A 17511-nucleotide genomic window follows, 5' to 3' on the forward strand; every position below is an offset into this window, starting at 1 on the left:
AAAAGCAGCAGAGCCGCCAGTCTGTTTTTTCGGGCGTAGGCAGAGTTGGCAATGAAGGCCATCAAACACTTGAGCACAGGTGCTTGAGAGTTTCGTGGTTTCAAGCAGACGGGGGGTTGCTCTATTTTCTTTTCTTTCTTTTTTTTTTTTTCCTTTGATACCTTAGTTCCCTTGGTAGCCTCCCTGGTGATGAGAAACAAAGCCCTGATGGCCGTGTGGCCTGCTTTGGAACTTTTTACACATATCTTAGGGCAGGTATTTGCAAATAAAGATTGTCAAATAAATTACGGCCTTAAACCTCAGATGGCAAAGTTTTTGTGGTGAATGGATCCGAAAACTGAGGACAGTATTAATAATTAACAACGTTATCATTTAGGAACTGCTTACTATGTGCCTTTTGGGTGTGGACTAAGTGCTTTATGGAATTAATCTCCATCAGGATCTTGAGGGAAGTGCCATTGCCCCCATTTTACAGAAGAGAAAACTGAGACTTAGGGTGGTTACAGGACCATCCGGGACTCCAGCCAGGTTTGGGCTTCTCAAAGCCCTTGCTCATAAAAGACGTTGCCTTAAGAAGTGTCATCAGGAATATCAAAATATTCACGCTCCAATTAGCAATCCTCAGGTTCACCTTCGGCACACCCTTGGCTAGACTAGTACAGTGACTGCTTAAACCTTCAACCCTCAGAACAAGCGGGAAAATAACAATAAAGCAACATCAGGAGTAGCGCAAAGAGCATCAGACAGAATTTGAAAAGAGCTGGGCTTTGGACCTGATTCTGCTCCTAATCGTTTTCTTGGGCATGTTCTTAAGCCCTCTGGGTCTCTACAAAATAATGATGCGGAGGTCCGCCCTGTCAGTCTCATGACTGGATTGGCGACACGAAGGCAGGGAGCTGAAATGCATTTTTAACCTCTGTACGTGCGACACCCACAGCTGTAACACAGACTTACATCGCCTCAACCACTGGAATGGACGTCGGTGTTTCCCTTGCCCTCAAGCAGCAGCCGTAGACATTAGATGCTGCCATGAGAAACATCCTCTACAGGCTAGAAATTGTGCAGGATAAGTCTGAGCAAAAGACCGTAAATTGGGTGTAAGCCCAGCCCAGGGTCAAGGACAGAAAAGGAATCAGTGATTCTTGACGTGCTCCGCGCCACTAACAAAGGACACAAAGGGATGACTATTTCCCTACTTTCTTAAAGCCTGTTGTTGAGATTGGCATGCGATAAAGGCAGGAAAATCAAATCCTATCACCTTCCGAATGCACCCTTACACGGAATGTGAATAATGCATACATCTATGAGGTGTTCAAAATACACAGACCTATCAAAATCCACTTTTGCCTCCAGTTGTGAAATTGTTCTAGCTTGCTTTCTAAAAAGCTGCAAAGTCAGGACTCTCACTAGATCTTGTGGCTCCATATGATTTGAAATGGCTTTTACAAGTAGCTCCAAAATATCCCTATTTCTACCAATGTAATTAGGATTTTTAAGGATTCAATTTTTGAATTAGGAACTCATGCAAAATCTTATAAATGTCATGGCTCCTCTCCCTAGATGAAGGTGTGCACATACACACACGAGCACACACACACACACACACACAAGCACACGAGCACACACACAGACTACGTAAGAAGGATCCATCCACGGGCTCTTCGGGTTCATGGACCCCACAGTGAGAACTCCCAGAGCTCACACGGGGTTGCGCCTCTTAATACACTGCGTATCGTGCACCACCATGCTGGCCCAGGGGCAGAGCGAGGACTCCAATCCCCATTCCCCATGCCCGTCTGTATCTGCCTAGAGTGGGTGCTGTGTTCTGATTTGTGCAAAGGGACCATTTAGCCACAGTGCTGTCCTGGGACCGGCTCACAGCAGCTGTCACGCAGAGCCCTTTGTGTGTGTCTCCCCCCAGCCCCCTGTTCAGGGACAGACACGTTGGTGCTTGAAATCAGCCAGGGTGTGAGTATTTACCCCACGGACACTAGCCGACTCTACAAAGAAGGGCTGTCCCCAAGAAGAGAGCCAGGGGTTGAAGACTGACCGGCATGGCACTGCATCTGGGCTCGTAGAGCCCTGAGAACCTCTGTCCTGTGTGAGGATAGATTTGAAATGAAAAGCAGAAAACACAATTTAAAACCTACATCCCACTTTCTGTTCAGCCTGTACTAACTGCTTCTGGGACAAAGGTATGTGGGCCCTGACTTGTTTTGAGCACAGACTTAATAGCTAACAGCTGCTGAAAAGGTATTCACGAAAGGCTGCTGGGAAAAATTGGTTCCCATTTGGTCCCAGGTGGTCAAAACAGCATCCTGAGCTATAAACCTACACTTTAAACATCCGAAGCATCGAAAGCAGTGACTGCCACAGAACGATTAAGAAAACAAAACGGTGTCGCTTTAAAGATGGGGATTCAAAGGAAGAGCCAAGGGAAAGTACATCCAAAGTCCCCACACTCCTTGCAAGGCCAGGGAAGAAAAGCCCCGCCCCTGGCAGGCACAAATGGCTGTGGGCCGACGTCCCATTTCTTCTGCAGGCTTTTTGAAGAACTCTGCCTTGAGCTGGTTCTCTCAGGAAGGAAAAGAGAAAAAAAGAAAGTCAGGTCAAACGACTGACTCCAATTGTGAATTACAGAGGGCTATTGATTTTTCATTAAGGTTCCTGTGCTGTTCTCAGGAGGCGGGAGCGCGAGGGGAAAGTAATTCATTGATCGGAGCGGAGGGCCGTGTTCACTTATTGGCTTCCTGCCACGTCCCATTATTCCCGATTCTAAATGTATATTGAAGTCAGTTTATTTTCATCATTGCCTCCTGTCACCAGAAATGTCTCCCAGTAACTATTAGTTTAATCATCCTTCTCTCACAGTGCTAATGAGCGGTAATATCCACCACGCTCCTGGATGCGTGCATGTTCTTTACTGGATTACGCTTGCTCCTCCCAAGGCTCTAGTTAAGAGTCTGTCAACACTTCAATAGTCTAAAAAAGACATGAATATTTGAGAACTTTTTAAAAAATATACTTGAATTAAAAAAAAACCTGCAGCATTTTTACCATTGTTATTTGGGGAGGGGAGCCCTTTTGCTTTCCTGGGAGCTCCACGGTTTTTGATCTGTCAACGACAACCTTGTAGAGAGCGAGGAAACCCGCCCAGATCAGGTCTCCTTTATCCACCCAAGCCCCTGGAATCCGGTCCAGAGAATAAACCAGCTATTCCACTTAAGCACCCTCATTTCATACGCAGAAACAATCTCTAATTCATCTTTAACTGACTCACACTGGAACCTCTGTTTTACATATTAGCAGACTGAGGTCCCCAAAGACTGAACCACTCAGGATCACCCAACCAAGCGGCCCAGTGGGGACTAGAACCCACGCTTCCTGGCTTCTGTATCACTATCTGCTCCACCACACCATGCTGCCATTTTAATAATCTATCCTCTCAATGTACGCGATATTTATAATATATAAAAACAGAAGCTGACTTTAGTATCAAATCCTAGAAACGCTGATAATGATCTCGTCTTTTTCTCATCTCGAGATAAGCTCACAGGTTACCACCTCACACCTAGGTCATCAGCTGCCCACATTGCAAGAGTGCCCGCTTCCCCCTCAGGGCTCCTAACCTCACCCCCTCCTCCAGACGATCTGCCAAGGGGCTCACGTACCTTGACATTTCTGAATGGATTTTCCCAACATCCTGTCAGAGGTGGGAGGAATTCTCCCATTTTATAGATGGTCTGTCCAAGGCTACAGGGGAAATAATTTATAGAACCAGGACTTGGAGACAGGCATCCTCACTGACAAGGTCCCTTTCCACTGCACCACAGCTCCCTCTGGTGCCAAAACTGACCATGGGAACTATTAAAAACAACTAGGGAAAAGCTACTTAAAAGATAAACACCAGTAAATCAAGCTGGAAAATGTCATAGGAAAAAAAAAAATCCCATTCAGAGTAGCCATCAAGAATATACATTGGCCTACAAATAACTATGACAAGAATTGTGTGAAACTTGCATGACTAAAACTAGACAATTTCACTGAAAATGCAAAATAAGATTCAACTAAATGAAGAGACGCAAAACACTTTATTATTTTTTTTTTTTTTGTCTTTTTGCTATTTCTTTGGGCCGCTCCCGCGGCATATGGAGGTTCCCAGGCTAGGGGTCGAATCAGAGCTGTAGCCACTGGCCTACGCCAGAGCCACAGCAACGCGCGGGATCCGAGCCACGTCTGCAACCTACACCACAGCTCACGGCAACGCCGGATCGTTAACCCACTGAGCAAGGGCAGGGATCGAACCCGAAACCTCATGGTTCCTAGTCGGATTCGTTAACCACTGCGCCACGACGGGAACTCCAACGCAAAACACTTTAAATGTGTGACTTCTTTCCAGTGAGATGTTTTTTGGGGAAAAAAAGCATGATAAAATCATTGTAAAACTCTGGATGAGCAGAACTGCACAAACACAAAAGGTATTTTGAAAAATAAACAACAAAAGGGCATTAACTCCATCAAATATCAAAATGCAGTTCAAACTTCAGTATTTAAGGAGTTCCCTGGTGGCTCAGTGGATTAAGGGTCTGGTGTTGTCACAGTTGTGGCTCTGGTTTGATCCCTGGCCGGAGAACTTCCACACACCACAGGTGCAGCCAAAAAATAAAGTAAAATAAAGATTTAAAAAATAGGGAGTTCCCATCGTGGCGCAGAGGAAACTAATCCAACTAGGAACCATGAGGTTGTGGGTTTAATCTCTGGCCTCGCTCAGTGGGTTAAGGATACGGCATTGCTGTGAGCTGTGGTGTAGGTCAGAGGCGGCTCAGATCTGGCATTGCTGTGGCTGAGTGGCTGTGGCCTGCAACTGTAGCTCCAATTAGATTAGACCCCTGGCCTGAGAACCTCCATATGCTGCAGGTACGGCCCTAAAAAGCCAAAAAAAAAAAAAAAAGATTTAAAAAGTAGAAACCTCAGTATTTAAAACAAATTGAAAACCTGTGCAAAAATCAACAGATCAATGGAAATAATTCACTGACCATGTAATAGACTAACATATACAGTAAAGAAAACATTAAATAATCAGAGGAAAAATATATTTGAAAACATGAAATTGAATACTTCTTGTACAAAGTACACCAAAATGTACTTCAAATTAAAGAGTTGAATGATTTTTTAAATGCTCCAAAACAGGAAGAAAATAGAGATAAATATTTTAAAGTATTTTATTATAAAACCAGTGAAAAATAGATTTTACTATATTAAAATGTAAAATGTCTACTCAAACATCACAACCTACAAAAATTAGGCATGTAAGTCACACGCAAAAGAAAAATTCTACCTCGCTAGCATTCAAAATCACTGATGAAAATAATATCATGATTACATTTTTATCTATTGAATAGACAAAACTGTTTTAGACAATAATAAAGATTCTAGTGAGATAGATACTATCATACTACTGACGGGAAAATAAATTGGTAACCTTTCTGAAAAGAAATATACCCATATGTTTCTAGAGCCCTTAAACATTTTGAGAATTTTTGGCCCAAAAATTATATTTCTAGAAATCTAGCCCAAGGAAATGACCAGATAAGTTTCTAAATAAGAATCTGTATAGAGATGTCATTGATACAAACCAAAAAAGTGGAAATAATCTAAACAAAAATAAAAGAAAAATTTAGTTGGGTAGAACTATATAATAAAGTAGCACAGATACAAAAATCATGTTTTGAAGGATATTTAATAATATGAATAAATGTTCATTCACAAAAAGAGAAAAAAATGCTATGGTTCCAAATGTGTAAAAACTGAAATAGCAAAGGGAATGAGGCAAAAGAAATGGAGGGGAGAACAGTTGAAGATTTAGTTAAAGGACAGAACCCAATCACTAAAAAGACGTGTGGAAACAGGCATGAGTGGGGGATTATTCCCAGGACAGGGGCTCAAGCGTCGGGGTGTGTAGGAGACTACCCCAAACCAAGCAGTATGCGTGATGAAGTCAAAAGTTGACCTGGTTCTCTCCGATAAACACAAGCTTCTGCTTCATACCAATTCTTTTAATCCCGTTGGGTGTTCACCCCCACTACCACAACAGGGATATTTTAGGCACCAAAGATAGTCTTGATGAAACATTCCACAAACTACTAACCCCCCACAATACACACAGTGATCCACTAGAGGACAAGAGGGGTCCACGCTGTAGGAATGGTATTTACATTCCATCGGCTTTTGCCATGAAGGATCTTGGGAGTATGAGGAATAACTTGAAAGAGAGACAAACTTAGTGAAGTAAGTCAGACAAAGACAAATACTGTAGGTTATCACTCAGAGCAGAATCTAAAAATAAAACCACGAATATAACTTTAAAAAAGAGAGAAAAAACCCACCCACAGATGCAGAGAACAAACTAGGGGTTCCCGGTGGGAAGAGGGAAAAGGGGAGGGCAAGCTGAGGATTCAGAGGGACAAACAGCTATGGACAAAACAAATTAGCTGTAAGGATATATTGTACAGCAGAGAGAATATAGCTAACATTTTGTAATAACTTTAAAAGGCGTATAATCTATAAAAATTTTGAATCACTGTGTTGTACATCTGAAACTAATTCAGTAAATCTTCCATTAAAAAAAAAGACAATGTAGCAACTTAGAGCTTTTCATACACTATACAAATAGGAAACAAAATTGTATACATTACAATTTTAGCTACATTAAAGTGGGTAGGCAAAAGGAAAATAATAAAAAAAATTTAAATACAATTGTATTTAATAACTCTATTAGTGTATTGGCTTATAACTGATTTCTTCCTCTGTCTTCCAAATAGTCTGTGGTATTATGATATGTTAAATTTTTGTAATAAAATATTTTTAAGTTAAAAAAAAAGAAACTTTTTAAAAGATCTCCATAAATTATTAACTAAAGCAAAATGGGTATTTAAATTAATAAGAACTTAAAGTAAGAATTACTACAGTAGTACTCAAACTGGATAGTCAATATGCATGTAATTTAAACTGGCTATAGAGAGGGTGTGTTTGTGTGAAACATCCATGCTCAAAAAACTCCTCCAAATTTCTCTAAAATATAAATAAATTCCAATGTAACCCACTAGGTAAATTGTATACTTATGACTCAGAGGTGATATCAACCCTCCCTCCCCCAAAACACATATTCATAGCCTGGGGAACAGTTTCTTTCTGCATGCCACATGATCTTTGGTTCCATTAAAGTTAAAAAATATTCCATGAAAAATCAGGACTTAGATATTCCTATAGCGTTCCCTTTTTAAAGTCTAAGCTGAAAAAAGGAAGAATAATAACTCAAATCCTGAGGCAACAAAATTTAGCGAAGTGAATTACCGAATGGAAACCACACACTTAGCATGTCAATCCCCAGTCTGTGCTCAGGACAAATCATTCATCTTCTCTGAGTCTCGGTTTCATACCTACAATTTGGAGGATAAAGCAACTTGTCAGAGCTGCGTAAAGACTGGAGATACTGAAATGCATCGTCATTAAAGTAGCAGTTTAGCATTCTGTGTATTTTCTGTATGTTATCTCACATAATCCTTAAAACAATAATTCTATTATTTTCTTCATTTAAAAAATTAGAACCCTGGCACAAAGAGGTTAAACAACCTGGCCAAGGTCACATGCTGGGCAGAAGATCTGAGACTCAAACCCGAGCAGTCTGACTTCAGAGGCTCAGTGCCAAATCACCACGCCAGCCTGCCTCAGAAGGGCAGTCTGTGCATGGAAGCCGCTGAAATAGCAATAACTGTTATTTCCGTTACAACATGCATCGACAGTGCTGCTTGTCAAAGAGCTCCTTCTCCATTCAACATTTTCACCAGCAATGCTGTCTTATATTTATTTTCAACTCAGAGCTAGAATATCATAAATATGTGTGAATTGGTTAAAAACAACATTTAAAATGGTTAAAAGTCTTACAAATATAAATCCAGAAGTGACTGCACCTTACAGTTCAAGGTAAAAAAAGAATGGCCGGTGTAAATTGCGGCAGCACCATCAACATAAACCACCAGGACACCACACATCACCTCGCAGCCTCCGTTGTGTACATATATCTTGATACAAGCAAGACTTTTGACACCAATCACTTCCTGAGATAAAATACAATTTGTAGAGGAGTGATTCCAACACCACATAAAGTGGCACCCTCCCACAAAAGAAACATTCATTTTCATACCAAAAAATATGCTCGCGGTGTTGAGTAACTATGTCACCAAACACAACATAATGCAGTTCTCTACTTCCCCCCAAAATTGCTGTATTTAGTCTCATTTTCCAACCTAACTATTAAGTTCTTACCTACAACAGAAAGTAAATATGAAGAATCAGGCAGTTGTCGAACCCGGAGATGACTGTGTATTTTCTCTATGCTCTGATTCTCTTTGAGAGTCATTGGAATTTCGTAGCCAAAATAAACCATGATTCTAAACAGGAGATATGATGCTGCTTACTGGCAACAAATAAAATTATTTCAATATACAGTGTCTCTCCCCCTCTCTCTCTCCCACTATCCTAACAAGCCCTAGATGGATTAACAGGTACCTACGATTTGTTGCCAAATCTAAAAAAACTTTCAACACCCTGTCACTAACATCAAAACTGATGTATCTTCAGCTAGTGTAACACTCGGCATGCGGCATATTTCAGACTCCGAAGAACCCCACAAATCATGAAGGCATCCAACCACCACTAAGAAGACCATGTGGTTAGGAAATGGTTTTCAAATTTTGAAAAATTATTTTTGCATAGTTTTAAATTTTAATTAAGTTCCATTAAGGTTAAAAAACTCCATAAGAAATTAGAACATTTAGGCATTTCTGTAGCCTCCCCTTTTTTAAGTTTCTCTAAAAAAGGAACGATGATAACTCTAAATCCTGAGGCAGCAAAAATTTAGCGAAATGAATCAGATCAGTGAAATGAGCCAATCAAACCTAATTCAGTAGTCAATCAGATTTGCCAGTAATTTTTTAAATGTTATTCTACACCACAGGCTATACTGGCAGTGTTGGCACCAAGCTACAAGGAACCATTGGGTTTTATCATCTCCTACTCCGATGTGTTTTAAAAATGAAAGTGATGGGCCTGTTATTTCCATGCTTCCCCCAACCTAAGAACACCCGCATGGGTAAAGCCAAGTCAGAGCGACTCTGACACCCACCACGCACCGTCTTCCTACGACTGATAGCAGCTACCGTAACAGTGACGCGTTTGAAGCCAGTGGATATTGAGAAGCAGGGGGCCAGAAAGAGGAGATATGTTTTTCATAGTCATTAAAAGTTTGTAATATTTATTAATTTAATGTTTTAATATTTATTAAAAGTTTCTAATATTTATTAGAAGTTATTCTCAGCCTCAATCCTTTTAGACTTTGCCTAGAAATAAGAATCCATATTGATTCACATAGTTTTCCCAGAAAAAAATGATCAACACGAGAACATTATCTCTCACTTCACCAGACCAGGAAAGGGAAAGAACAGATTAGTAGACGGGGGATAGGGCTACAAAACAACCAGAAGGTCTGACTTAATGACTAGTTTGTGGTGCATATATAGTTGAAATAACTACTAACTTTTTTAAAGACAGAGTTTTGGAGCACACCTCTTTTTCTTTCTTTCCTTTCTTTCTTTCTTTTTTTTGGGGGGGCTGGGGGGGAATAACTCGCCTGTGGCATATGGAAGTTCCCAGGGTAGGAATTGAAGCAACACCTGCAGGCCTACACCCCAGCCAGAGCAATGACAGAGCTGAGCCTTATCTGTGACCTGCACCAGAGCTCACAGCAATGCCAGATCCTTAACCTACCGAGTGAGGCCAGGGATCACACCTGTATTCTCATGGATACTAGCTGGATTCTTAACCTGCTGACCCACAATGGGAACTCCCATACCACTTTATCTATAAGCAAGAATTTGACCTGCCTTCATCTTTATTCCTGGGAGGGAGGCTCTAAATCCTAGGGATTTCCTGAGGAAAAGGAGTATCTTTGTTATTCATGCCCTCTTTAACTCACACTTGAGCTTTTGCTAATAGAGTAACTCAGGTTAGGGCCCTGGAGCGCTTGAAGATGAAGGCTGATTATGCTATCAGAGGACTGGAGCTTCCTGCTCTGATACCCGCCTGACTTCTCCACCTTTGGGGTCTGGAGATTGAGGTCAATTATGTGGACAATCATTCAATCGGCCATACTTAACACGATGAAACCCCAATAAAAACTATGGGCGCCAAGGCTCAAGGGACTTCCTGCTTGGAGAATGCACTTGCGTGGCAAGAGTTTGGTGCCCCCTGATCCTATGGGAGAGAAAGCATGGAAATTCTGCACTTAGGAGCCTCCCTGAGCCAGCCCTACGTGTCTCTATTTGGCTGGTCCTGATTTGCATCCTTGATAATAAAACTTCATCATAAGTACAGCATTTTCTGCGAGTCATTCTAGCAAATTACTGAATCTAAGGGAGGGGTCATGAGAAGGCCCAAGGTTAGCAGCCAGCTGTTCAGATATGCAGGTGGCCTGGGGGCCCCCAACTTTCCAGCTGGCACCTGAAGGGAGGGCAATCTTACTGGGGACCATGCCCTTAAACCTGCGGTGTCTGATGCTAACTGTGCATGGTCAGCATCAGAACGGCATGTCGGAAGACCACCAAGTAAACGTCCCCAGCAGGTATCTAAATGCCCTACGTGTTGGTGGCTTTAAGGGAAACCCAAGGACAACGTATCAACTACCATAGTTGTACAAGTGGTGCGTGACAGGAGGGAGAATAAAACCCAGCTCTCTAAGGCAATTCTTTCACGCATAAAGAGAGAATGCCTTGACACACATCACGGGATCGTTCGTGTTTCTATCAGCCCAGTTTTAATATCCAAAAAAATACTTCGGCAATGCGCCATCACAACCCCGAAAGACATCAAGTTTGACACCTGCCTCTAAAGAAGATTGTAACACTGTCCTTGAAGAAATCTGCGAGTAAATGATACTGTTTCCATCTTCACATTTCAGGGAAATACCTGATGGGGCTCTGCTTCCTGGATAAAACATCTGTCTCTTTCACTACCTGGAATTCCGTGGACATACCCTCTCAACCTCAGATTTGTAGATATTTTCTGCTTCTTGATTTCATTTTCGAACACTAGCAGTTTAAAACAGACTGAAATTTTATATTCATAACACGGACGCCATTCTAAATATAAGTCAAATGCATAATAATCTACAGCACTTCAGAGTTTATGTAATGGCTTTGCAAAAGCACAATACAAAGAAGAATACAGGTGGAGCGAATCACATCATAGTGAAATTTCTTCTGTTTGTATTTATCTCTTGCAACTTCTTTCTTTTTTCTTTTGAAAGCTAAAGTATATGAAAAGCTAAGATTACAGCTTAATGATTCTGGCTGTTAAATTGGAAAATAATATAAAGTTTTATACAAAAATATAAGCAAGATTGAATTCTTCTTTCCATTAGAATTTATTTTTGCTGTGTGATTCCTTTAAGTAAAAATTTTCTGAATTTTGAATTCTCCATTATTTATAAAATAATTTCTTTCTAAAAGAAACTCCATATGTAAGTGTTCTTTAGCAAGAGAATAACAGAATTACAAAAAAAAAAATCTCAGAAATGAACAAAAGGAAATTACATGATTCACTCGTCATGCCAGTGGTGAGGCTAGTAAGTGCCGGAATTCAAGAATTTTTTTGGTAAAACTTGGGGCTCTTTCTAATAGGTTATTTCTGCTTCCATCATTGGTATTGCAGTCAGTGATTTCAAGGACTGTTTAGAAAGAAGAAATTACAGAATACAAATTATTTAGAGTAAAAGTCATGAAATATTTCCTCATGCAATATTTCATTTTGAATATTTTTAAGTAAGTATAACTTGATGGTAAGAGCTTTCAAGTCTTCCTCCAACATAGGAGAAAATGTGCAAAGACCCCCGTCCGGTTCCTGGTGATGAAAAGTCACGCTGGGGAATGGACGACAATGCTGATGCTTTACCTGCATGTTTTTGTGACATCTGGGTCTTCCGCTTGTAACGATGTCAATTTTGAAACTCAAACACTAGATTTCTGAGATTTTTGCTCTCTTTAAACTTTCTAAATTGTTTTTGAAATTTTCAAAAACCAGGATGATTTACTTTCACCCAATGAAAAAGGATAATTAACAAAAAATACTCTCCTCGGTAGCCATAGTGTGCTAATTTCTAGGACAATGTTTGTGGCTGAGGATCAAAAACAGCAGAGTAAATCTCATGATATTTCTCCAGTTTCAGGGACGGACACCTGAAGGACCAGGGTCACTGGCATATTCTAGTCTGTAACTGAGAAGCACAGAGGATGTATCATTCAAATCTATAAAATCACAAAGGGTGTAAGTAGGTGACTGATCCTGAAAAGCCAGGACTGAATCTCATCAAAGGCAAAAAGAAGAAACTTTTAAATTAAATAAGATACTTCTCAACATAGCTAGTAGCACTATAACCTGTATCACTGGGGGTATGTTTAAGCAGAACATATGAAAACTCAATCTAAACATAAGAAAACAAACCATTTAGGAAGCTCCCATGTGGCACAGCAGGTTAAGGATCCTGCACTCCCACAACCGGGGCACAGGCTCCATCCCAGGCCTAGAAATTTCCACAGGCCACAGGTGCAGCCAAAATAAATAAAGGAACAGTTCAGATCAACGTACATGTAAATCCATAACAGAATGTAAGAGAATTAAATACAAAATAAATGGATTCTGAAAGTTAAAAACAATCTGACGCATGTCTTATTGAGGATCTAAGAGATTTTAAAGATTTAAAAAAAAAGGTGAAACAGAATTGCAGTATACATATAAAATGCACATTTGACAATTAACACCTTTAGCAGAAAAGCATACAGTGTAATGTGACTGGGCCTAGTGGAAAAAGGAAAGGGGGGCATTTCCCTCGTGGCAGACTAGGTTGGGGATCCAGCGTTGTCACCCAAGAGCTCATGGTATAGGTTCAGTCCCTGGCCTGGGAACTTCCGCATGCTGTAGGCGCAGCCGAAAAAAGAGAAAAAAATAATTAAAAATACATAGGGCAGTATAGGTGTTGAGGTCTGATCATGAGACAAAAGGCTAAGGTCTGGGGTTTTTTTAAACAAATTTCATTGAAGTGTGGTTGACCTAGAAAATTGTATTCGTCTCAGGTGTACAGCAAAGCAACTCAGTTACACACAGACATACATCCGTTCCTTCTCAGATTCTTTTCCCACAGAGGTTATTACGGAGTGTCGCATAGATGTCCCTGTGCTATACAGTAGGTCCTTGTTACCCACCTGCTAACATGCTCTTCTAGCATGAAAAATTCTTGAGGAACTCACTACAGTGCTACGAATTCTACTCATCATTCATAAGCCTACTTTCTCTAGTCCTAGAAATGGACTCATTTTAGTATTCAATTAAACATTAAATTTTAGTATCGGGATCAGATAAATTCAGCCATTCTGGACACCAGCAATCAAAGGCAAAACAGATGCAACAGAGGACCGCCTAGCATAGACGAATGACTACATACTGAAGACACAGACGCAAGAAAGAACCGAAAGGGGTGGAGGCAGACACACGGGGAAGTAGAGAAGGCAAGAAGGAAAGAGCGAGCAAGCAGTGAACAGTGCCTCTGGGTGGGACAGGCAGCCACGCTGGAGAATCCGCCCAACCCTAAGGGGTGTCCGGAGCCCGAGGCTTGAAAAACCTACGGTGGATGCACCAGTGTGATGTGGTAGAAAAACGTGACTGATGCAAAGTCAGGAGAATCGGCTCCAACGAGAAACGTGACCTAAGATGAGTCACTTAACCTCGGCCTGAGTTTCATTTTTAAAATAAAGGCATTATATTAGATTATCTTTATATTTCCTTCAAGATCTAATATAGTGTGATTCCATTTCTCTTTTTGCTGTGTAACAATTATAATCAAAATCAGCGGACAGAAAAGACCCTCAGCAAATGACCAAATTAGTGAGGATAAAACGAAATCCAAGATTTCAAAGCTCCTCAAAAAATATTACGTGTTTTTCAAGTCGTAGGTATTATCTCCATTATTAATACAAAGTATCTGATGTAAAAATTCTAAAATAAAAAGCACTTTGGTTAGAAGTTCCAAGTATCTAAAAGTGAGGCCAAGAATTTCTATTTAAGCAAGTATCAAATCGGATACGCTCTTAAACTTTATTGTATCTTTCTCAGCTCTTTCCTTGGGGTTACTCTGAAGTTCCACAGTGGAGTAACCAGTCATTTATGTTGATGTTTTACCTTTACAATTTGATTGGAAACTTCAGCATAGGCATCACGTCATTCATCTATTTATACATAAAACCAATGTCATGTGAGAAAACACAAACAAAAATTCCTTAGAAACTGTAAAGTTTCAGAGTTCCCGTTGCGGCTCAGTGGTAAAGAACCACTGATTGGGAGCCATGAGGATGCGGGTTCAATCCCCTGGCCTCACTCAGTGGGTTAAGGATCTGGCATTACCATGAGCTGTAGTGTAGGTCAAAGATGTGGCTCGAATCCCAAGTTGCTGTGGCCGTGGTGGAGGCCGGCAGCTGCAGCTCCAATTTGACCCCTAGCCTGGGAACCTCCATATGCTGCAGGTGTGGCCCTAAATTAAAAGAAAGAAAGGAAGGAAGGAAGAAAAGAAAAAAGAAAAGAAAACAAAGGAAAAGTATACAGTTTCTAAGACTCCATAACCCTGGTAAACTGTAAAGAGCTAATACACTGTCTTGTAAACTAAACAGACAGAGAAGGAATACCTGCTCAGGGAATGCTGGTTGAGTTTAAATTATTTGAACCAAAGGATTTGGATTCAAAAAGTTATGCAAAAAAAAAAAAAAAAAAAAAAAAAAAAAAAAAAAAAAAGTGTCACATATGTAACAGTGAGTCTACGGATGAACCCCTTTCACATCTACTGCCAAGAGTTTGCTGGCAAGTTTTGAACCAAAAAATAAAGGAAAGAATTTAACCCCATCTTGAGAGTCAGAAGCCAATGAATATTAACCTGCCAAAGATGTCTGGGGTGGATAAAAACCTGGTGTCCCTTCCTTAATAAGAAGTATAAAGAGAATTAAAGGAAAGGTTTTAATGAAAAAAAATTTAAAGTAGGAGACAAGATACAACACACAATAGAAAGCTAAACTATAGCCATTCTCCAGTTTATCAACCGCTTCTTCTGTGTCCCTGTAAAATGCCTAAAAATAAAACAACTAGAATACAATTAGTTATGAGCTCTACATTCCGTAATCTCACTTTTTGCCATGAAATCAGTATGACAATGAGTAAATCTGAATCATTTGGCTCACCATCAACATAAAATTCAAACAGAAATAAAACGAAACTGCAACAGAAAGAAGTTTCAAAAAGAAGAAAACTTTTTTTCTTATTTACACAAACTTGATCTCCAATTTACTCTTCGCAGCAATCTCTGATTATACAATTTGTTTAAATTTCTGTGAGTTTTTTTTAATGTTGGCAATCTGTTCCCACATTTTAATCACTGCAAACTTGAATTGTCTCCTACAATATTTTTGCAAATTCTTCTAAGGCCGTTAATTGACAAAGGTCCCTGTTTTTTCCCCTTCCTATGACGTTTAATTCAGTCTTGCTAATAATGGACAAATTACAGCATCCTTTAAAAATAAAAGCAAAAGAAAAAAGTAGGTGATTCTAAGGTATTACTATAGACTCTTCAGCAGTGAAATTCAACACACTGAACACTCTCACTAGTAACTCCTAATGTTTTCCTATTTTCTTTATTGGACATACTTGGGTGTTCAAAGCAATTTGCTACTAAAATGGCTATTACAGTTAGACACAGTGAGTTAGCCTATAATTGGGAGCCATAGGACCTCACCAGGCTTAGTTGGGAATGCCTGCCTTTGACCTGTTTCCTGGATGAGAGAAAGCAGCCTGTACCAGAGCAGAAGTTCGATATGTCGGTGGGTAGCATGCACACAATACCGGGGTAACGGCAGGCAGTTCATCGTCAACCTCTTTCTTGCAAATCACTTTGTTAACTGCTTCTGTCCTTACTTTCTCACGACAAACACTGCAGACAGATACCAAGTCATGATAAATGCCAGCTATTACAGAACAGGAGGAACAATACATGAAACTTCCAAATAAAGAGGACTGCAAAATATACAAAGATTTAAAATTCTTAGTTTTTTCCTTTTGATGAAGTCTTCTAGACTCTGCAGCCCCAACTGTTATTTCGCAGACTTCCAACCAGGTTGCTGCCGTGAGGTGCTATTGCCAGTGCGGTCCTGTATCAGCACCGTTGCTCTGCCCCTTCTTCATCACCACCGTCCCCGCCACCGCCATCATCATCATTCCAGGAGGCGCCACAGAAAGAGGCTCTAAGTGAATGGAGACGGTGCTCCTAAAACAAGTGGGCCACTTGGCTGTACAGCACAAGTGGCCAGAACAGTGGAAATCAACTATAATGGAAAAAATAAAAATCTCCTAGTAAATAAATGAATGAAACAAATGGATGCAGAGATGATACCCTTTAAACTCATGACATTTACACACTGGTTTGGGAGCCCTATTTTTAAAGGAGAAAACATCACCCCAAAGGATCTGGTAGAGGTTTAACTTGAAAAACTTGTAAACCTGTCTCGTATTTTCTGCTAAAACCTACAACACTAAAATTCCCCATTAAGTCCAATCGTGCACAGGTTTACGTAGCTGCGACCTAGGTCCTGACCACGCATCTTCACCACATCGCACAACTCCACTCCCCGAATAAGGAAAGACAGACAAGCCCAAAGAATTTAACGAGCTCTGTCCTCACAGTGAGTCTGAAGGACAAAGAGCTGCTGTTGCTGTGTGTGTGTGTGTTCGCGTGTGCACACACTCGCACAGAGATGTTGACTGACAAACTTCTAGTGCTTATTTTCAAACTCACTAAGTAAAACATTCTCAGGTCCCCGTGCTAAGAGGGAAGAGAAGAGATGCGGAAGGTGTTAATACGCGGTTGATCCCTAAATTTCACTGTCATCACAGAATGTTCACTGTCTCCTGTTAACGCCTGCTAACAACGAGCAGAGCTGGATGTGACTGCTGCTTCGGCGGTGACACGTCCCAAACGCCAGAGCAGGGTGACCCAGGGAACACGGATAATCCCAAAGTCCTGCAGAACCTAGCGGCAGCCACACTCCAGTAGGCTCTATGCAACATGGTTCTACTGCAGTCTGTTGTTCAGTTTAAGCCTCAGAAACAGGGTGTGCATCTCCTCAAAGAAAAGGAAACGGAAGGCCCTTATGACCTGAGACTGAAGGAAAGAGCCTTCGCCTCTGCCATCGTGGTGTCGTCTCACATGGTCTGAAATCAGGACCGTCACCATTTGCGCCAACTTGTCTGCCAAACTCACAAAACTCTCATTCCCCACTTTTTTTTTTTTTGCAAAACAAAAACAAAACAAAACAAAAAACACCTAATTCTCCTTCCAATGATGAGGCCTAAAATATGTATTTCCCC

At 40.6% G+C, this 17511-nt stretch overlaps 1 long non-coding RNA gene across 4 annotated transcripts in view; it reads right to left on the reverse strand.

The window, feature by feature from the left end:
- The window catches only part of LOC102167132 (uncharacterized), a 659279-nt gene that overhangs the window by 630607 nt on the left and 11161 nt on the right, over positions 1–17511 (reverse strand). The window contains exons 1-2 of one of the 4 annotated variants that reach the window (XR_014813524.1): positions 8326–8400; positions 7354–7439 (exon numbers count right to left, since the gene is read on the reverse strand). The exons of 2 other annotated variants lie outside the window; for them this stretch is intronic. This is a non-coding gene — a long non-coding RNA (uncharacterized LOC102167132). Of the gene's footprint in view, positions 1–7353; positions 7440–8325; positions 8418–17511 lie in introns of those variants that run through there. One more of the 4 variants, XR_014813522.1, reaches the window with a different exon arrangement.

Source organism: Sus scrofa, chromosome 8 (assembly GCF_054392235.1).
Source record: "Sus scrofa isolate SSC_HxYL_T2T_F1_AM1 chromosome 8, Sscrofa_HxYL_maternal_Yorkshire_Landrace_v2.0, whole genome shotgun sequence".
In the NCBI taxonomy this organism is placed as follows: domain Eukaryota; kingdom Metazoa; phylum Chordata; class Mammalia; order Artiodactyla; family Suidae; genus Sus; species Sus scrofa.